This window comes from Malaclemys terrapin, chromosome 8 (assembly GCF_027887155.1).
Source record: "Malaclemys terrapin pileata isolate rMalTer1 chromosome 8, rMalTer1.hap1, whole genome shotgun sequence".
Taxonomy (NCBI): domain Eukaryota; kingdom Metazoa; phylum Chordata; order Testudines; family Emydidae; genus Malaclemys; species Malaclemys terrapin.
In genome coordinates this window covers 107,884,274-107,906,413 of record NC_071512.1, presented here as the reverse complement: position 1 = coordinate 107,906,413, position 22,140 = coordinate 107,884,274, and the positions used below count along the sequence as shown (strand labels likewise).

Genomic DNA, 22,140 nt, shown 5'->3' with positions numbered 1-22,140 from the left:
AACTCGTGTCGTTTTCTCCCCACAGTCGTTCGTCCAGCGTGGCTGGTCAGGCCTCAGCCAGGCTCCAGCACAGAGCTCGAAGCGCTGGGCTCCATTGGCACCACAGCTGAAGGCTGCCGAAGTTGCTTTCGCTGGCTGCTGAGAGCCTCAATGGTTCTCTTTGTTTTCAGAGTCAGGCAGCCCAGGAGGGGCTCAGTTTGCTGTGTCCACCAGGGAGCTGCCACCATGTTAATTTTGGCAGGCTCCAGCCCGGCTGGGATGGTTAGGTGGCTGTTCCCCTCCCCCCCCCCCCCCCGCCCCACTTGCTAGTTCAATGGCTTTGTTTACCATTTGATGTACATGTACTTCCATTGCTCCCTTTACACTGGAGACACAGTCAAGCAGGTGGAACCGCATTCCTTTGTCTAGGAGTTGACTTAAGCCCTACCTGCCAGACACATTTTTTCAGACCATATTTCTGGCACATTGTGACGGGGTGTATCAACCCCACACTGGGTCAGCAAGGGTTAAGCCCTCGCTGTGGGCTCAGGAGGCCACGCCCCCCCACCCCTGCTAGGCACGCGCCAGCTGGAAGCAGGGTATAAAAGGATGCAGTCCAGGTCAGGCTGGGCTGACTGGGGAGGAGAGCGGACGCACAGTACCGGCCCCTGCCAGGAAACTGCCAGAGCCCCCAACTGCAGACGCTGAACAGACCAAGTCCACAGCGGGCCCCCAGTCAACCTCAGAGCCAGAGAGTGGCCGGCGGTCGCCGCCCCAAGAGGAACTGCCAGAGCTGGAGTCCCAGGTAGGAAACCGCCTAGGGAACGTGTTTAATGAGACCGGAACCTGAAATCAGGTGTACAGGGCCCTGGGTCTGGACCCGATGGAGTAGGGGGGGCCCAGGTCCCCCTACCCCTTCCCACACCTATTACAGTGTGTGGTGACCACCCACGAGATTTAGGTGCAACTGTCCCATACTGGGCATATTGGGCACCGCTACCCCAGGCTCCACGGCCCAGGTTTAGTGACTCACTGCCCAGAAGGTGAGGCCTCCCCCCCGCCCCACCCCAGTTTCCCCTCTGGCCTAGTACCCCACGACAGACATCTTTATCATTTGATATGTCACCTGCACATACGCCATGTAATAATATTCATGCCCCCCCAGTGTGTTACCAGTTCCCAATGATACCTTACATGGCACCGTTTACACACATCAGGGAGTTGGCTTACAGTGAGCTGGTGCGGCCAGTCGCATTGCTAGGTACCAGGGAGCCCTTTGCCTTCTGGCACGGGGATGCTCGCAGGGGAACAGAGCTCTACTAGATTAGTATTCATGCTGTGGGTGTATGTAGAGCTTATTCAGGGGCTGCTAGGTCTCAGAGCTGAGTTTCACAGCTCGGTCTGCGTGCAGCGAGGCCTGTGGTCACTTCTGTCTTGGGGCAGTGAGTTCCACAGTCTACCCCCCAGCTTCACACTCCTGTCTCCCCAAACCTGGTGGCCCGTGTCAGCATCCCGGTGGAAGACTGCTCTGCGAGGATGCCGTGGCAGTAGAATAACACGGACTGTGGGCTGGAACTCTATATTTGGTGAGGAACCAGAGCCCCAGGGTGACACAGGGGCAGCCACCTTTGCTGCTATGCAGACGAGATGGCTATCCAATTGCATTTCCGGTGTGCCCATCACCCTAGCCTCTGGGCACCTGTCACAACATATAAGACCAGGCAAAGTGGGACCTGAACCCATTCTCCAGGAGAGCGTACGCTGCGCCGTCCCGCAAGAAGAGAAGTGCTCGGCACGGCTGGGAGGTGCCCTGCCCTCCGGTGGCAGGGACGTGCACCCTAGCAGGGCCTGTCAACCACTGTGCCCAGGCTGGTGTCGGCAGGAGACTCGAGAGCAGTACCTGCGTCTGCCTGGGCACTGCCCCTGCGCAGAAACCCCTGCAATGGCCTAGCACACGACCGCCAGCATCCTTGTTCCAGCCTCATGCAAGCAGGCAGCCGCTGCCAGAATCCTCACACGCAGATATCCAAAAACCCAGCCGCTGACTCGCCAGATCATAAATATGCAGCACGCCCAACGCTCCCACCCCAGAAATCAGTACGGAACGGGCGATGCCTCTCCCGTGGCAGGGCCTCCCGTGGCAGGGCCTCCCGTGGCAGGCAATGAACTGGGCACTGTATTTTGCAAGCAAACAAGATTTTAAAACTCCTAATTGCCTCTGCCTTCCAGGCTGCTCCTTTATTTATTTGTTGTGCCGGGGATGTGAACGAGCCAGGCGGAGGGAGCCAGCGACGGCTCCTATTGCCATGCTGTGAGCCGGAGCACCGTTGGGAGCCGGATGGATACAGAGAGTGAGCGGTGGAGGGGGTTTGGCCTAATGCAGGTTAACGGGACTCCTGTTCTTAGGGCCTTGGATTCCGTGTGCTGGGCTGGGCCGTCGCTGCACAAGGGGCGCTTGGTGCAGTGAGACGCCGTCCAGAGACCCCGTAGAACTGAGCTTCAAGGCACGTCACTCTGGCCTGGTCCTAAGCAAAGGCAAATCCCGCAGGTGGCTCAGCCGCCTCGTGGTGGGCTCGGTGCCTTTAGAAACATTGCGGTAGCAGCCCCAGCTCAGCTCCCCGGCGCTGCACGGGGCAGACAGTCCCTGCCCCGAAGAGCTTCCAGTCGAAACAGACAAGTAGGAAAGGGAGGTGATTTGCCCCAGGTCACGCTGCAGGAGAGCGTAGGGCCTAGAACTCGCGCTAGGCCTCGCTGCCTGTGTATATTTAATAGACCAGCTCTTGGGGGCTGGGGCAGGGTTTAAACATGCGTTAACCATGGTGGAGCTGGCCAGCCGATGGCACGGTCGAAGAGCTGGTAGGGGTGGGACCGGGGTCTGGATCCCTTCGGTGATCCCTGGCTGACAGTGACTGATCATTACCATCCAGCCCCGTGTGAAATTAAACAGAGGCCTGGGGTGGACAAGTGTCCACGACAACGCTCCCCGTCCTGTACGGCCATTGCAGCGGAGGGGCCAAGGAACGGCCAGGCCACGGAGACACCAGGCCGCAGCCCCTGCAGGAGACGACGGCGCCCGTCCAGCATCGGCCTGTTGCTCTCCCGGCCGAGAGGCTGCTGCAGTGAGGCCGGGCGCTGGGGCTGGAGGGGAGCTGCTGTGGCAGAATCAAGAGACGGACACGGAGAAAGGTCCCATCTGCGGGGCCCAGGGCAATGAGAGCTGGGGGTGACGAGGGATGGGGGGGGCGCCGAGGCTGGGTTTAGAGAGCCCTTTATCTCATTGGACAGCCGTTGGCAAAACGTCCCTCTCCTTAAAAACAAAAGGAGGCACCTAGCCTGGGAGCCGGCAGCGCGGAGCCCGTCACGGAGCCCAGCTCGGCCAACATTAGCTGCCACCAGCTATTCCCCCCCCCCGCCTCCTTTTAACACCCGGGGGGGCCTGTCCCAGCATGCAGTGCTTCCCCCCCCCACTTAACACCCGGGGGGGGCCTGTCCCAGCATGCAGTGCTTCCTCCCCCCGCTTAACACCCGGGGGGGGCCTGTCCCAGCATGCAGTGCTCCCCCCCCACTTAACACCCGGGGGGGGCCTGTCCCAGCATGCAGTGCTTCCCCCCCCCGCTTAACACCCGGGGGGGGGGCCTGTCCCAGCATGCAGTGCTTCCTGCAGCCGGCCCTTAAAGTTGGGGGGGGTGGCAGCTGCTGCTGTCTGGGGGCCATCTGGCTGCTGGGTGAGTGACGCGTCTATTCAGAGGGCAGGGGCTGCGGGGGTGGCTGGTTTTTCGGGGGGTGGGAGGTGCCGGCTGCATGCACCCACCCCCCAGCACACAGCTGTGGGGTAACGCCTGGCCTGGCCGGCTTCGCCTTAGAGGAGCCATGTGGGGCTGAGGTTCCTTGGGACCCGGGGCAGCTTTGGGCTGGCAGCCAGTCAGGCACCAGCCTGGTCCCACGCCCATTCGACCAGGGTGGTCTCGCTAGGGACATCTCTCCCCTGGGAACAGCAGCCCCCTCCCTACAATTTCCCCCCGGATGTAGCCTCACTGAACCCCCTTGGCTCCTGCCCACACATCCCCATCCCGCTGTAGCGAGCAGGAGACACTCCAGGCCGCTGCGTCTCAGCCGTTCGTCCCTGCGTCTGTTTCCTCACGGTCCCGAGCCCGCGGGGCACCTGGGCACCGACGCTTGGACCGGCCTGGCCGACGCCTGGCTGCTCCCAAGCCAGAGGGCTGCTGAGCGGGGTCGGATTTCCTGTGCTAAGGAGCGCCGCAGAGCCACCACTGGCGGGCACCGAAAGGGCTGCCCCCTCCCGGCCGGGGCCGTTAGCCTGGTCCCACGCAGACCTCCTTCGCTGTGTGGGAGCGACGCGCTGCAGGGGTCGTAACGATCGGGGCGTCACAGGGAGGATCTGCAGAGCGGCTACGGAAGTGGCAATTCGGGGGCTGAGCCTGGGCCCGAGGGAGAGCTGAGATGGGAGCCTTCCCCTGGGAACGGGCCTCGGGATGGCAGTGTGAGGACAGAGGAGCGCGACTGGGACGCGGTTGACGGGGGGCTATTGGCTAGACACATGCCCCGGGCCGCTGATTGGGGCTTAGGACAAGCCGTTTGCCAGTGGGTGTGGTAGAGCCCATGGGGTGGGGAGGGGGGTGTCTCCCCGGGAAATCGCTTTGAAAGTACCCACCCTTTCATGCCAGCCGGTGCATCCCTCTGGGCTCAGGAAATCGCTCGCTGAGCCAGGGTGCCCCCGGAGAGCTCTCCCACCCCGGCTGTGCTGGGGGTTAGCTCTCTGCAGTAGCAAAGCTCAAGCAGGTGCGACGAGCAATGCCCCCGCTAGTCACCGCCACCAAAGCTGCTGGGAGCATCTGGAGACAGGGCTGGCTCCAGGCACCAGCACCACGCCGGTGCTTGGTGCGGCCGCTCTGGAGAGGGGCGGCACGTCCAGCTGTTCAGCAGCAATTTTGTGGATGGTCCCTCACTCCTGCTCGGAGCGAAGGACCTCCCGCCGAATTGCCGCCGCAGATCGCGATCGCGGCTTGTTTGTTTGTTGTTGTTTGGCTGCTTGGGGCGGTCAAAACCCTGGAGCCGGCCCTGTCCGGAGAGCACAGCTGGGGGGGGGAGGCGACACCCCTACAAACTGCAGCCCAGAGGGGTCAGGCTCATTCCTGGGTCGACCCCTCACCGGCCAGGAAGGCTCAGGCTGGGGATAAGCCAAGCCCCCCCATATGCCCTAGACTCAGGGGTTTGAAAGTGGTACATCTGCCCCAGTCCTTGGCTCCCTCCACCTGCATTGCGAGCTCTGCGGCGTGCGGCACCTGCTCCAGGCTGAGATGATCTATTTCCCCCTAAGCCCCTGGTATTGCAGGACAGGGAGTTTATCTCGAAGACCTAATTCCCTGTAATAAAAACTGTATGGAGTCATAAAAAGAACCCATCTTTCCCATTCACATTCATATGCTCAATGTCAATCTGTAGTTCCCTATGGCTGACGGCCCATTACACCCCTGCGCTGTGCTAATTCTAGCGTGAGCCGCCTTGATAGTCCCACTGCCTGCGGCTGCACAAGGTTGTTTTCTTCCCCTTCCCAAGGTGCTAGAGAACAGACCTCGTGGCTAACGGAGACGCAGTCATGTGGTTCCCGGCCCCCGCTTGGATAATTAGCACTCACTGGGCATTTCAGGGTCCCAAAGCACTGTATACACCGTGAAGACTCTTCACAGCCCACCGCCGAGAGATGTCAGGATCATTGTCCCCATTTCACAGGTGGGGACACTGAGTTAGTGTGTGGTTCTGGTGCACAGGTAGCACAGTGCTGGGTGCCCTGGCTGTTGCATTTTGTAGTAGGGTAGTGGCTAGGCGCCACAGTCAGGGACCAGGTCCCCGGTACCTAGGCCTGTACAATCAGAAGAAGCCGCCGATCCTTGCCCCAAAGAGCTCACGAGCGAAGCGTGATAGACAAGTGGCCAGCTGGGGAATGGAACCCAGGAGCCCGGACTCCTCCCTGAGCAGCTGGACACCACTTTCTCCCATGTGCTGTCTGGGAGAGACCCTGATCTGGGGTCTGAGTCCAAGCAGGCAGGGACCAGCGCTTGCTGGGGCGGGAGGAGATGCCTGGGTCCCGCCTCTGGCTGCACTGGTGACCTGTGCGTAGGCGGGGTGGGTCCGTCTGGATCATTAGGGTGGCCTCCGGGTGCATGGGAGGGCGGCAGCCGAGTGAATGCTGGGAGCAGGGGGTTCTGGGCCCCCGGCTCTGCCAGGCCGCAGGGGGAGGAAGCTGCGACCCGACACTGGCTCCTTAGCACGACTTGATCGTTCACAGCCCAAGCTCGGCAGAGACGGTGAAGGAACCTTCGCCATGGTACTGGAGCTGAGGGGCTTGTGGGGCAGGGGGTGGCCGCTGCCTCGTTCCTGGCAGCCCCTCCTTGCCCGAGGACCTGGGCCTGCACTGGGCAGGTGCCGCCAGGCCACTGGTGCCCCTCGCAATGAGCCGCGGCCTTTGCAGCCCTTCGCCAGGGAAAGGGACAGGGCGCTGGGTTCGGCGCAGAGCTGCTGCTAGCAGGTGGGGGGTTGCTGACACCTCCTGGTAGGAGCAGGTATTACTGGAAATGGCACAGAAGTAAGCAGGGGACCATGGGGGGGGGACAGGCTGTTGTGTTTTATTTGTCTTATAAATAGACGACGCTTTCATTTCGCCTTTCAGTGCCTGGGGCGAGGGACTTTTGCACCAGAATTTGGTACATCTCATTTAGTAACTGCTCAGAGCCCCCCAGTCCTGAGCCAGTCCCGTCTCAGGTAGAAACTGCACCGAGTCCATCTGCCCTGTCTGTGTCCTTTACGGGTAGAGAAACTGAGGCAGTGTCAGAGTCCGGCTTAGAGCGCCGATTGCAGACAGCATCCCTCCCTCCCCAGCGCTTGGGAGAGAACCCAGGCGTCCTGCCGCCCGGTCCCCCGCAATGCCCATGCTGAGTTACTAAGGACAACGCGCTGGCGGCTTTCGCTGCTGGCCCTGGAGCAGTTGCTGATATGACGGCGCACCCCCAGGATGTGGGGGTGGGGTGGATGGGGGATGTTGGGGGTTGAGGGGGAGGGAAGTTGCCGGGGGAAACAGGGGCGTAACATTGACAGCTCATGGGCAGCTTGGGCCATAAGGCACAGCTGCAGTAACCTGAAGCCTAGACAATAAATTACTCCCCCCCGCCCCCCCATGCCAATACCCAGGAGGTTCCCAGGCACTGCCTCTGCAGACCCTCCCCCCCCCCACATTATAGCGACCATCTCACTTGCTCAGGGTGGCTGGAAGTGGCGCTCAGGGCAGCCAGCTTGTCACGCACCCAATGAACCCGGCTCTAGACGTCGCTGGCAGCCCTCCTCAGCTCGCCACGCGGCCCTGAGCCACAGCCCCACGCAGGCCACTGACAGGCAGCGAAAGGCGCGCGACGTGTCTGTGCAGGGAGACGTTTCTGCCCCAGGCCGGACTGTGCTCCGGGGGTGACAGCGAGCAGCAAGCCTGGCATTGCACTGAACCAGGGGAGGGGGCGGTGGTGAGGCAGACAGTGTCACTGGTGCAAATGGCTGGAGTCCGGCTTTGCCAAGGGAAGAACAGGAGCCGCACCGGCGAGGCCGCCAGCTAGAAACGGGGCCAGGAACTGCTAACTGGGGCTGGGCAGGAAAGGGCTCGGCGTGACCTCTGCGCTGTCATGGCTCCTGCAACAGATCCCTGCTCTGAGTGACACATCTGGCTGAAAACATCCCACTCTGACTCCAGGGAAGACACTCAAAGCACCGAGACGCCCACGGGGGGGGCGCCGTGCTCTGCACCGGGCCCCTTAGCACCGAGACGCCCACGGGGGGCGCCGTGGTCTGCGCCGGGCCCCTTAGCACCGAGACACCACGGGGGGCGCCGTGCTCTGCTCCGGGCCCCTTAGCACCGAGACGCCCACGCGGGGCGCCGTGCTCTCCGGCGGGCCCCTTAGCGCCGAGACGCTCACGCGGGGTGCCGTGCTCTCCGGCGGGCCCCTTAGCGCCGAGACGTCCACGGGGGGCGCCGTGCTCTGCGCCGGGCCCCTTAGCGCCGAGACGTCCACGGGGGGCGCCGTGCTCTGCGCCGGGCCCCTTAGCGCCGAGACGCCCATGGGCGGTGCCCCCAATCCGTTGGGCACTGAGAGAACCTCTCTCACATGTACTTGAACCTCTGACCTGTGGCATTGTGTGACCTGGCCAGATCCAGCCTTTGCTTGCCCTGGTCCTAGCGGGTACCTTTCACCACCGCACAGCAAATGACATCGTAGGTCCCTCTGCCACCCCCTGCTGGAGCCGTGCCAGCCTGCACGCGCATGTGTGTGTGTGTGTGTTGGGGGGGTCACAGTGCACCCCCACACGCTGGAACCTTCTCCCGGGAGGGGGTGGGGCTGGAGCTAGGGTGACACCAGCAGCGGAGGCAGACCTGAGTGCTACTGAGCCAAGCGGCTGAGTCTTCAGGAGCATCCAGGACAGGGGAGGTGGGCACCCCGTGTCCCGGGGGGGGGGAGGTGGGCACCCCGAGGGAGGGATTGGGGGGAGGTGGGCACCCCATGTCCCAGTGGTGAGGGAGGTGGGCACCCCGAGGGAGGGATTGGGGGGAGGTGGCACCCCATGTCCCAGTGGTGGGGGAGGTGGGCACCCCGAGGGAGGGATTGGGGGGAGGTGGGCACCCCATGTCCCAGTGGTGGGGGAGGTGGCACCCCGAGGGAGGGATCAGAGGGAGGTAGGCACCCCATGTCCCAGTGGGGGGGGGAGGTGGGCACCCCGAGGGAGGGACTGGAGGGAGGTGGGCACCCCATGTCCCAGTGGGGAGGGAGGTGGGCACCCCGAGGGAGGGACTGGAGGGAGGTGGGCACCCCATGTCCCAGTGGGGGGGGAGGTGGGCAACCCGAGGAAGGGATCGGAGGGAGGTGGGCACCCCATGTCCCCATGAGGGGGAAGTGGGCACCTGAAGATGGCAGGCAGCCACAGCCCATGTGCTCAATCCCCAGCGGCGCTCAGCTGGTGCTGAAGTGGGGTCCCCGGGCAGCGTGAGCCCCAGCAGGGCAATCAGCTCCCCCTTGTTTCTCAGCCTGACACCTGAGCCCTCGGTCCTGCCTCCGCGCCGGCTCTTCCCTCGCTCCATGGGGCACTGTGAGGGGGTCAGTGCCGCTGGCAATGCTGGTGGCAGCACCAGGGATCCCCAAGAGGGCTGATGGATGTGGGGTGGCACCTCCCAGCCCGGAGGAATCCAGCTGCTAACGCAGCATCACCGTTGGCCCTTGCTCCAGTCCCGTGGCGTGGGTGAGTCCCTGTCCTGCTCACGGCCCAGCTGGCACCATCGCCTGGGCTTGGCCAGCCTCTCCGCGCCGTCACTGTCTGAACCCCACAGCAAGCGGCGTGCGTCCTGAGCCCAGCCAGGAGCCCAGAACCCAATTAGAATTGACCAGCGTGTCTGTGTCCCGGCTGCCCTTTGACCCCGTCGATACGGTCCACGGCCCGGGGAAGGCGAAGGATGGGGTGTCAGCTTTGTTAAACGCCCTGCTAATGAAGTCAGAGCAGCTGCATTATTTTGTCATTTTTCCCTCGCCGGGGGGGGGGCCGGGGTGCAGCCCAAACAGATCTATACGCCTGCATTAGGAGACCACAGGCCCTGGTGTCAAGTTCCCCCCCGCCCCCACCCGGGGGCTCAGTGCCAGGGCCGTGGGGAGCAGGCCGGGCCATGGGGCTGGAGGTCACCGGCTCTGCTGACTTGGGCGGATGCAGGTGGCGCCAGAGTTGCTAGTTTACAAACATTGTGCAGACGGGTCGATCAAGCCACTCCCCCCCCACTCCCCCCCATTCCCCACTGCCTCTGGCCTAGGCTATGCCAGCCAGTAGGCAAGCACCCCCCACCCCACACTGGAATCTGGCATCAGCTCCTCGCCCCCGGCTCCCTCGCCTAGCTGGGGAGTCGGCTCTGTCATCACTCCCCAAGTGTGCATGTTCCTCGCCTGACAGGTGGGGGCTTTCCATGAAATCCAGTGGTTAGTGTAGGGTGGGATTGGGATTCAGGACTCCTGGGTCCTGTTCCCGGCTCCAGGAGGGCAAGGGGGCGTAGAAGCCGGGACTTCTGGGGTCTATTCCCAGCCCTGACGCTGACTTGCCAGGTGCCCTTGAGCAAGTCACTTTAACCGCTCTGTGCCTCAGTTTCCCCTGCTGTAAAACCTTCCTCAGAGGGGAGCTGTGGCGTTGCCTCGCTGTTTGCCAGGCACTTGCCCAGCCCTGTCATAATGGAGGGGCGCTGTGACTGCGCAGGTGAGGGTGTCGTCGCCAGTCTGTGTCCGTGGGGCGACGGGGCAGTGGCAGAACACGACGGCTGGGCAGGCCCAGCCCTGGGAGCGGAGAACGTGGCGCTCCATAACTGAGTGTGGGGACTGGACTGAGAGCCTGGAAATGCCCAGGCTAGCCCAGGGGGTCGGGCACCAACCTGGGACTCAGGTGCTCTGGGGTCAATTCCCTGCTCAGTCACAGACTCTCTGTGTGACCTTGGGTGGGCCACTTAGCCTCTCGGTGCGTCAGGGCCCCATCTGCAAGAAGGGGCTAGCAGCCCCAGCCTGCGTCTTGGCGGGGGAGGGCAGGGGAGGGTAAATGTGCTCAGAGGCCATGGTACTGGGGGTCATGAAATACCTGATCCAGATTGCGCTGTCGTTCTCCACAGAGCAGGGACAGGAGTAGCAGCGTGAGGAGGACACCTGGGACCAGGGCTGAGCCCTTCCAACTCATGTCACACAAGGGGCCACTGAGCAGCCACGTGAAGGGAGCAGCTGTCTGTCACTTGCAGTGTGAATGAGCAGTATTGTCACAAACCCATAGCCAACCCAGACGTCTCTGCAGTGGCTATGCTGAAGTCTGAACTTCCCAGGCAGCGGGGACAGGAATGCAGATCGGCCTGTTCCAAAAGCACAGGCCCTGGGGGCAAGGAGAATCTTCAGTTGCTCTTTGCAGTACAGGGCTTATGACACACAACTGATTGGTCTGACTCTATCCAGTAGAGGGCAGACACACACCCAGTGCAATATGAATAGACACATTTTCAGGATCTTTTTACTTCAGTTGAAATAGACTGGTTTTATTAATTTTACAGTTTGTTCCGGTTCAAACGTTCCTCTGTGGTATTTGCACGAGGCTAGCGTGCGCAAACTAGACAGTGCAGCAGGCTAGAAAACCAGCCTCTGAGCCAAAAGCCAATGGCCAGAAAGCTGAGGAGCAGACTAGGGTAGTTCGAATACTTCCCATTTTGCTAAGTGAGGGGGCGTGGAGGGACACCGGGGAAGGGACTCACTAGAGGAGAGCTATGGCCATCCTGGCTTTGCGTTGTTCTCCCTTAGCTCCTCCGCTGGGCTCTGTCAGTAGCATGTGATTGTGAAAGGTTCCCCTGCCCTTCCAGCCAGCCTCCTGGAGGCTGGTCCATCCTTTTCAGGTTTTTCTCCCGCAGAATTGCCCCCCCCCCAGCACAAGAAATCAGGAGCCAGGCCCCCCAAATTGATGAGATTGGTTTGAGACTCTCATAAAATAATAAACTGGGTCGTTTTCTTTATTGCCTGATTTCTGGGCTGTTGGCAGAGGTGTCACTTGCATCATGTTTTCAAGCTTTCCCACACAATTAGGAGGGTTAGAAGCTGACTTTAAAAAAAAAAAAAAAAAACGCAAGCTGAGATTCTCATATCATCACAGGACTCCAGGAGCTGGGGCTTTAAGAAACACACTAAATAGCCCCATCACTGTGGTGTCTGGGCCTCTTCCTTCCAGTGGTTCATTGAGTGACTTGTCTGCCTTGGTTGACCTGCCAGCTGCTCTGGGCATCAGCTGGGGTTCGCTGGTAGCACTGGGCTTATGGGTGCAACCTTCCTTCTTGCCTCTGGTCTGGGCTTATAAATGGCTCTGTGTTTCCATATGGAGAGAGCAGGCCCTGCTTCCCCGAGGGGTGCGGGATGTGCCAGGGGCCGGTATGACCTGAGCAACGACAGAGGGAGCAAGGGAAACCTCCAGGCCATCAGCTGGCAGGGGTCGGTAGTCACTGGAAGGTGTTGCCCACCTGAAATGAGATGATGGGTTCTCTCCTCTGCCCCATAGAGGTGGATCCTTCCAAGGCAGGAGTCAGGCCCGGCGTGATGCCCTGAGACTTGCGGCCAGAGGAATCCAGTGCAGCCCCCCTTTACCCGCTGGGAGTCACTCCAAAGCAGGAAGGAGAGATCAGAAAGGGCGTGTGGGGGTCTGAAGCAAGCAGGCAGGGGAAGGGCTGCAAAGGGAGGCAATCTGAGGGGCTACCTGCTTCCAGGCCAGGCGGGGGCCGTGAGGCCCGTCTGCGGGCAGGACTCTCCCCAATGGGCTGCTAATATTTTATTTAAAATATCTTTAAAAAGTGGAGGGCAGTGATGTATTGAATGTATTGAGAAAATGCTAATGTGTACTAGTGCGTGTCAGGGGGCTCGTCCATCACCCCGCGCCGCCTTCTGGGGGATCCATATCTAATTAACAGTAATGAATGAGGGAGCTGGGCGGACGACAGCCCGCCAGTTTGTTATGGAAATAAGGCAGTCCCATTAGGCAAAACACTTCATTAAACAACCCGGCCTCCAAGTGGAGTCACGGGCTGGATGGGGCCCAGCCCCCGTCTCTCCGAACAAGCGCTGGGGCAAATGGAGAGGCCATCATCTCCCCAGTGCTCCGGCAGTGACTTGGCAGCTGGTCTGAGGCTGTAAGGTCATACAATGCCTAGCAGAGCCCCACCCCCCATGGGGGCCTGTAGGCCCTACCATAATATAAACAATCATCATAGCTCAGCACTCATAGACCCGCCCAGCTGTGTACGTACACACACATGCCCCAGCCAGCATGCACACAACCTCACACCATGTCTAAACCCACCCCGTGCACCCCACATACAGCACCCGCCCATGCACACACAACGCACCCACCAGGGACCGGTAGAAGGCTTCTGTGGGGGAACCGCTGAGGGGTTTGTGCTGGAGCTGATGGGACAAAGGGACCCGCTCTCTGGCCCACACTTGGTGCTTTGCCCAGTGTGCTCCACAGTGACCCCTCTGGCTGATTCAGGGACAGCACAGCCTGGCTCCAAAGGGTGCCCCATGTTGCCCATATTGGCTGATGGACTGAGGTTTCTAATGTGGGGGTAAAATGGGGGAGCGTCTTCGCGCTTCATAAGGGATACTGACGATCCCTGAGCGGGGAGGGGTGAAACCAGCTACAAAGTGTAGATGAGGTACCCAAAAGTCTGACCCCCAGCCAGCCTCTGACACCCTGCAGAGTGAGGCAGTCCCGAGGGCCATGCTCACTCTCAACCCAGGCGAGAGATCCCCCGTGCCCCAGGCACGGCCTTCAGCCTCCCTAAATCCCCCTGCACGTCTACCTGAGAACAGGAGTCACCACTTCCTGCTCTGAAATGTCAGGCAGCCTCTCTGCACAACTGTTAACCTGCTGCTGCGTCCCACCCCCAGAGGTGGCTGCACTTCAGTGATGGGTGAAGCCAGTCCCTGTGTATTCACTTGTATCCACATGGGGATTTGCCGGGGCAGAAGCTGCTTTATAATCACAGAACAGGGCTACACTCAGACGGGTAAGGAGCCCTATGGCTCAAGCCAGCCCCTTCGGGGGGGACAGGGAGAACCTGTGCAGGGTCTGTGGAGCTCCCTGGCAGCTGGGGGAGAATGACTTCATTCCCATGCACATCACGCCAGACTGGAATTCGTCCCGTCCCCCCCAACCCTTGGCCCCCAGACCTCGGCTTCATGGGCTCACACATCAATGTGCAGAGGCACCGAGAGGCTAAACACAGATTTCCAATCCAATGCATGTACTTGGCTCCTGGTCTATTGACACTCAGGCAGCAAGGGCTCAAGGTTAATTCCTTATCAATACGCTATTGTCAGCTCGTTAATCAAAGGAGGAGGTCAGAGGCTGTGGCAGTGCTGAGGCATGATGGCATGGCAGGACTTTGGGGACATGGCGAACCTCAGCCTTTCCCGTTTACTATGGTCTGCTGAGGGGTATGGCCAACGTCGAGTGTTTAGATGCGTCTCCGTCCTCGCCTGCGGCCTCCCTGCTATTCCAGGCCTGGCCGCCCCACGCCAGCTCTGCTGATGCCGCTCAATCCCCACCCCCAGCCCTGCCTCCCCCATACACACAGCTCTGGCCCGGCGCTTCAGGGCTCCTCGGCTATTCCAGGCCTGGGCTAGACGTTTACTGTTTATTTAACTGAAACTGAAATTACCTTTGATCATTAGAGAATCTCAAAACATCACCAGCGGAGGGGTCTGCAGCTGTGTGTTTTCTGGGCCCCAACATGAGCTGTGAGCTCCTGTGTGCCTTCCACACACACCTATGCTGTGTACATGCCAATAAAAGCCTGCACACATCCAGGCCCGCACACCTACGCATACAAACGCCTGCACAGCCCCACACACGCACGCTCACTTGCATCGCTGCAAGCTGGCAGAATACAGCCATGTACACACACGGACACAAGCACCCACACAATGACAAAACCCTTACTGACATGTACAGAGATGGAGAAGACCTGTTAGATCCCTCCCCTCCCCTTACAGCCCAGTCCCTCCCCTGGGCTGGTGCAGGATTCATGGGACTTGGGCACCTGTTGTGTCTTTGCAGAGACCCTCAGTACTGGGGTGATTTGCTCTGGTCAGCAGCTCTGCACCTGTGAAATGATTCTCACCTCAGGAAGGGCCAAATGTTCTGCAACTGCTTCTGAACACAGCCCCCGCCACTGAGGCACAGAACAGACCCCCCCCCAACACACACACACACACACACACACACACCTCCAGACATTGTCAAACTAGGATTCTTAGCGCCCTCTGGTGACTCCAGCCTACTATTGCACTGGGTGGCCTAGGAACCTCTGAGATGCTGCATGTTTTCGGGTTTGTTTGTTGCAGATAAAATTCTCTCTGGGCGCAGATCCTGGTGTTTCCGCTATCCCCAGTTTTGATCTATCTGCTCAGAATGCTATGCATTTATTCTGAAATAGTGCAGCGCTGTGTGGACACAATGATTCAAAAAGGAAATACCTTAAACCGGCATAAACGAAGCTGGGTGGATGCCCAACTGTGGGAAGTTATTCCTGATTACTTAAAACCAAAAACCACACCCTGAAATAACTTTCAAGTGCAGACAAGCCTTAAGAATATCCCAGCTACTCCAACTAAGTCAGGATCTCCCTTTTTCGCAGCACTTGTAATTCTGGATGGTTTTCCCCGCTCCTTGCATTTCTGAAAAGACACTTTTTACAGGAATACGCTTAGGACCACAGGGATTGCCAGACTGACTCAGACTAGTGATCGGCCTAGTCCAGAATCCTGTCTCTGACATCATCAACAGCAGATGCCTCGGAAGAAGGCGCACGAAACCCAGTGTCAGGCAGTTATGGAGTAACCTGCCTGTAGGGAAAGCTTCATCCTAACTCCCAATAGTTAGAGGTGGGTTTGAGCCCTGAACCGAGAGGGTTTAGAGCCCTGCCAAAACTCTTGGTTATTATTAATCCATATCAGCATAACTCTTGTTCTCCATCTAAACTGTCCAACCCTTTTTAAAAGCCCCCAAGTTCTGGACCCCAGTGAGATATTGTGGCAGCGAGCTCCATAAGCTAAGTATGCATTGCGCGAAAAAGTATTTCCTTTTATTAGTGTAAATTTGCCACATTTCAATTCCAATGAATGTGTCCCCTTATTCTGGTGCTATGAGACTGGGTGAATGCAAGCTCCTGATGGACCATCTCCAGGCCATTCGTTATTATCCTGCCCCCTTGTATTCATCTCTTCTCTAAGTTAAACAATCCCAGTCTTCTCCTCTATTTCGGAACAATCCCACCTTCCTTATTCTCGGTGGTGGATATGCAGGCCCCATCACCCGTGTGACGTGACAGCTTCCCAACTCTCACCCAGTTCAAAGCCTGCTCCATCACTTTTGAACCCAGATTTGCCACCTGTGCTCAGTTCCTGTTAGGCAGTGCACAGAGCACCCACTGCAGGTGGTTGTCCTCAGACATGCGGGTAGCATGTTGGGCCTGGAGAAGGCCCTCTTATGTTTTATTTGCCTCTCATAAACCTTTTCAGTTTCAACGTGCCACCGGACTCCTCGTTGTTTTTGTGATACAGACTAACACGGCTACCCCTCTGATACTTGGCAACCTGCAAACATGACATCTATAGTTCTCTGTTGCCACAGAGCTACTCAGATGCAAAAGGAAAGCACGTGATCTCGCAAGAGTCACCTTAGGAATGTTATCAAACTTTTTTTTTTGATGTCTGGCTTGCAGAAAAATTGGTTATAGTGTCAACATCAATCACACAGTAGAAGACAGGAGAAATAGAAGGTGTAGTGCTGCCACCTGTTGCTCATTTCTGGAATGACAGGTATCTTTCTCATACATTGCCATTATTTATAGTACAGTTCTAGCCGTTATGGGTTCTCCTACCTCCTTCACCATTGTATCAGAGCACCTTCCAGCTGTGCGTTAAGCAACGTGATGAAGATCTGCCAGGTTTGGCTCGTTCTTTCTCCAATCCTCTCCCATGGGGGAAATAGTGTGTGCACGGGAGAGCTTTGTTTTGTTGGGGAGAGGGCGGGTTATGTAGGTTTTTTGGTCATCCATGATTTATCTTTTTAAAATTATTTATACAGCCCCCTGGCATGGATGGAGCTTTCCAGGCACACATGAAGACAGGGCCCCAGTCCACAGAGTTTACTGTCCAAATAAATAGACAAAAGGCAGTTTGGAGGAGAGGAAGGGAATGCAACAGAAGACCTTTCAAAATTCCTTCCCTAGTTGTGTGCATAGTTTAACTCTTGCCTATTTGCCTTATTTTAAATCCTGCCTCTTTAACAATCTTTCCACCACTTCAAAACTTAATCCATTTTTATGCTTCCTACCGTCTCTATGGCACATGCTCTGCTGGACAGAGATTTAGGTGCTGATCAAGTCAAGTACTTATGCACATGTTTAACTTGACTTCACATGCCTACAGTTAAGCACGTGTTTACGTGTTTTCCGGGATCATGATCTTATATCAAAACAATAAGCATGAGAACAGTGATTTCAAAAAATTTTTGTGCGTGCAATATATTGTCATCATTCCAGGGCCTGTTAGTTATTGGATGATACCATTATTGTAAATGTAGAATATGAAGTTAGATCCGTGGAAATTCCCTGTGTCCAACTTCAGTTGCGGTTTAACATTTATGCATTGCATCATCTCAACAAATAAAGTAATGTAACCTGAATCGCCCATCCACCTCTCCCACACAAAAGCTTGGGTGAATGTGGTGGTCGTCAAATGTGAAAGGCCAGAAGCACACGTTAGGAGAATGTTTTACATAGGTAATTCCCAGAGAACAGCTTTTGCCATGTATTTCCAGTCTGTTCTGCACACCCCCTACTGTTCCAGTTCCGTGGCTCGGTGGGGCAGGGCTGGCCATTTGTGCCAAATTCTGCAGTGATTTTTGGTGGTAAGCTGAACCAAATAGCACCCTGGTCTGCAGAGTATAAAAGGAATAACCACCCTGGAACCTCTAAGTGCTCTAATGGGTCAGTATCCTCTCAATAGCAATCCTCTTTAGGACTAGAATTTGCAATACACTGGTCAAGGGTTGAGTATATATAGTTGGTCACCGTGGGTTACATACTGCAATGGCAGTATATATCCATTTTTACCACACTAAACTTTCTTCTGTTGACAGGTTTTCTAACTTCCTTACTGGCTCTAGAGGAAAAGCCACACATGGGATGATTGGCTGAATAGACAGCCAATCTCCTAACAGGGACAAGCTTGTTGTGATTTATGTACCTGCAGGTCTGCACTTGTGAAATTAATCAAAATTGGGCCATCTGCATTACTGTCATGAACCTCTAAAGGGCTCCAGGCTCCTTCATTTGCTACCAGAGACCTGATGTGATGGGTTGGATCTGCAGGCGGTTCAAGTCTAGTGAAAAGAATTGTTTCGTTTTTTAGTTTGTAAGTAAATTTGGCACTCGTAGCAGCAAGGTGCTAATACCACGCACTACTCCTTATCCGGTAAAACCACCGAGGGCCAGCTTCGCAAGGGAGATTTAGGTGCCATCATCACCTTCTCCTCTTCGTGCTTTGGGAATCCCAGTGGGGCTTAGGCATGGGTCAGGAGCATGGCTGCTGTGTACAGGACCCCAGGGGTTCCATGCATGCCCCCTAGTAGAAATGTAGGCGCCTAGGGGACTTCACCAGTGGAAACTTAGGCACAGAGGGAATTTAGGTGGCTACAGGGTTAGACAGCGGCTGAGCAGACGCTTTGTGAATCCAGTGGCATCGAACAGTTGGATTTAGGCCCCTAAAGAGATAGTTGGGCACCTAGGTCCCCCTTGTGACCACAGCCCCTGCTGTGAAAGCATCACCCCTTAGCCTTGACCTGCAATACCCCACATCAGTCTGGTGCCAGGATCGTCCAAGCCCTGCGACCACGCCTGCATCTGGACCTCCCATTCCGATGTTGGGATTCCGGCTCGCACAGGTGGTCAGCTGTGCCACACTGCATGGCAGCTTGGAAAAGTGGACAGATGCCCACTGGGAAATAAGACAGATTACACACTAAAACCATTTTTCACTCGTGATCTGATTAGTATTTGAATGTACCTCTCCAGACACAGATAGCCGGTGTATTAACCCACTGTTTCAAACAACAGCAAACAGAAACACAAGGGGACAAAAAAGGGGCATGTATTATATAGCTGAAAAGGGGGGAAGAGACAAACATCGATTTTTAAGCCATATAGAATACCAAATATTATACCACACCTGAGCACAAGTAAAACTATAGGTCCCTCATGGGGTGTGGAAAAATGAGCCCACCGCTGAAGCTTTGTGGTTACAGGTTATTCTGTAACTCAGTTGGCTTGATATGCATTTGCCTAATGTTCAAGTGGATATCTGGGTGCGTACATTAGTCCTTAATTTTAAACAGGGTTCATTAATCAGGGAAATTCCTGTAGCCGTTTTCTCTATAGACAATAGAGCAGAGGAATAGTTGGTTTAGTGCTGCCACCTGCTGGCCATGTTGTGGAATAGCCACACCAATAGATCCTCCACAATGTTCAGTACTTGAGTCAACAAATGTGAGCACTACCTTTCCCACTCACTGTGCTGGTATTAATTCATGAGTTGTGCTCACTGGAATGCGCTTAAACGTTTCTATAAAAGCTGCGCCTACAGCAATCAGTGCTGAGGCAAGGGCTAGTTAGTTTAATGACCTTTCTTTAGTAGCTCCGCTCCTTAAGAGGGGGCTTTTACAATTCTGCAACTCTTCGGTTTGATGTTCAGAAACAAAAATATAGCCGTGGCTACATGGATTCCCCTGGTGAACAAGAATGCTAGAGAAAGCAGCTTGCTACCAAAAGAACACTGTGCATCCAGATTGGCTTCCGGACTGTTTTTGGCATCTAAAGTTAAAAATACACCATAAACAAAGGTTCCTGTCTCTACACTGCTCTGAAGGCACTGTTTGGGATACAGGCAGGAGGGTTTAGTTATGTCCAAGCAGAATGGGAGGAAAAATCTGAGTTGAAGCCTTCTGACGGGGGAGAAGATAACGCAAACCACAGAAAAATGTCCCCAGTGCTGGGAGAAAACTACCAATTATAATGAACCCAATTAAGTCAGCACTTGACTGTCATCTTTCCAGTTAATTCACACACACCGCTTATACACAACATGTAAGGACAGGGTTGTGTGGCTACATTGTTTGTTATTCTTTTCCTTCATAGTTCACCTAAAAGCAACCTCATTGTCCCTCCTACAATCTCAGGGATGGTAACAACTCATGGTATATTGACACTTTTTTAAAAGTGCAAGTTGTTCTCTCCAGAGAGATTTTAGAGCTTTCCATTGCTCCTGGACCCTGCATTCTCCCCTCCCATTGTACCTGTAGTTTGCTTGCAATGCTGGGGGGGGGGGGGGGGGGGAAGAGAAGTGAGGAGGAGGGGGGAAACGTACTGACAGACTGCTTTTATCTCCACCAAAAGCTCAACACCTGGAAACAGGATGCTACAATCTGCTTCTCCATTCGGCAGAAGGAGTGAGTTTCAGTGTCTGTGTTACACGGGATTCATTGGACAGCCTCTAGAGCATGGTGACAGGCAGAAATGGCGACTTTTTTTTTTTAAGTCATTGTAAGTTTGATATTTTATTTTCCCCTCCCATCTTTAATTCCTCGCCACAGCGTTAGGCTTTTGGGGTCAGTTTAACAGAGGAGATTCAGGAAACATGATGTGCAAAGCTCAGCGTCCATAGGCAGAACATTGTGCTCTATGAAGAACAAAGCCAGTCCTGTACATGTCAAAAGAAGACCTAGAAGGACTCCTCAGTTCGGCTGTAAGGCCTCTCCCTGAGCGGTTTGGGAAGCTGAAAAAAGCTGCAGTTGGACTGTTGTTTCTGCTTGCAAACTGAGGCAGATTGTAAAACACATTATAAACAGTATGAATACGTTTCTAAATCCCCATTTCAAGTGCATTTGAATAAGCATTTCCTCCCAGCCCTGCTCCTGGACCCCTCAGTGAAGTGACAGGGTACTATACACCTCAGCTCTGATTCACATTTGTGGGGTTGCAGAGGAGGAAAGTTCGGACATTACAAAGTGGCTCTTGCTGGGGGAACAACTCATAAACCTCCTCTAGTCAGCATGACGGCTGTATGCAGGAGGGGAGGCTGCACAGAAAACCAAGGGACGTACTGTGTCCTCAGCCAGTTGTACAGGTGTTCACAAGGCACTAGAACCTTCAGGGGACTAGCATCATTTCAGAGGCCCCAGATTAAATCATGCTGCACTGGAAAGCGGCAGGCTTTCAATCTACCCCCCGGCCTCCCCAAAAAAAATCAGGCTCCATGAACACACGGAAAGTCAGATCAGTTAGAATTCAACCAATTCACCCTTGGTAAATTGTAGTATAGCCCTTCCCCTACTTTAACCCCTCACTCCCCCTCCACAGAGGAAAACCCGAACAACAGTGTGTTTGCTAGCTTGGCTCATCCCATCAAACACGTCTGTACAGGGAGTAAGCAACACACTTTGAAGTGTCTGCGTGTGTAGACTAGTCAATAACTCTTCTGGAATGTGACAAATGAGGCTAGTTGGTAATGAAGGCTCTCCCCTAGAGGATCAGAGAGAAAGCACTTTCTGAAAGACCCAGGAAATTTGGGCCCAGGAGGGGAGATAGAACTCAGGGTTACAGATACCCAAAGTGACCTCCCTGCACTCCTAGACACACACCTTAACAGACCGGTAAATCTACCCAGCGAAGCACAGCTATTCACCCAACGATTTCAGCAATGAGAGGGAAGCGTCAGGGGAGAGGAACAAAGACCAGACACTGAGACGTGTTAGATATTTCACAGATAAAGCTTTAAATTAACTCACCTACGGGGGTTTGAGCCATCTAGCAAGGGAGCAGCCCTTTGGCCATTCTGCCCCAGCTCTGTTAAACAGAACCAGGCTGACACAGTGGGGTGTGGTTACCTGCACTGCCCTTTCGGAGACCCTGCGTTTGATTCCTGGAGCTGATCTCCAGCTAGGAGTAGGGCTGAGGGGCAGTGCCTTGAGGGCAGGGATAGGGAGGGACCCGCATTGGTCTGCCCTATTAAAGACTCTGCCAAGAGTCTCATTCTTTCCTCCTCAATGGGACTATATGCAGGGCTGAGCCCGGAGGAGTGTAAATAGAAGGGTGGGGTGGGGAGTGGGAGAATGAGAGGACTCTGCAGAGCTTCAGCTGACTCAACAGTGGGCCAGAGGAAGCAGCAGAGAAAAAACCCAAAACCTAGGCTAACTGGAGAGCCCTGGGTCACAGAATTGCTCCAGTGTAACAAGACGGAGAGTGGATGTGGATGGTGATGTAAGTTGTACACCAGGGACTACGAAGTGGAGGGCAGCAGGGAAAGAGGAAGCGGGTATAAAAAGGGGGATGCAGTGCTCCTCCAGTCAGTACTTCACTCCTTTCTCTGGCCTCCTCTGGTGAAATTCCACCTCTGGCAAACCTCCCATTGCCTTCAGTGGGGTCAGAATTTTACCCCTATCATGTAAGTTATATTCATTTAGACTCTCTTGGCTCTACTTAGCACCCTCACTTCTGCCCAG

General features: G+C 55.9%; 1 protein-coding gene across 1 annotated transcript in view; it reads left to right on the top strand.

Moving 5' to 3' along the window:
• Nucleotides 1-761: 761 nt before the first annotated feature.
• ARMH1 (armadillo like helical domain containing 1) overlaps nucleotides 762-22,140 on the top strand; it is a 56,924-nt gene continuing 35,545 nt past the window's right edge. Inside the window, exon 1 of the mRNA XM_054037016.1 lies at nucleotides 762-784. The gene's annotated coding sequence lies outside the window, so the exon portion shown is untranslated. The remainder of the gene's footprint in view (nucleotides 785-22,140) is intronic.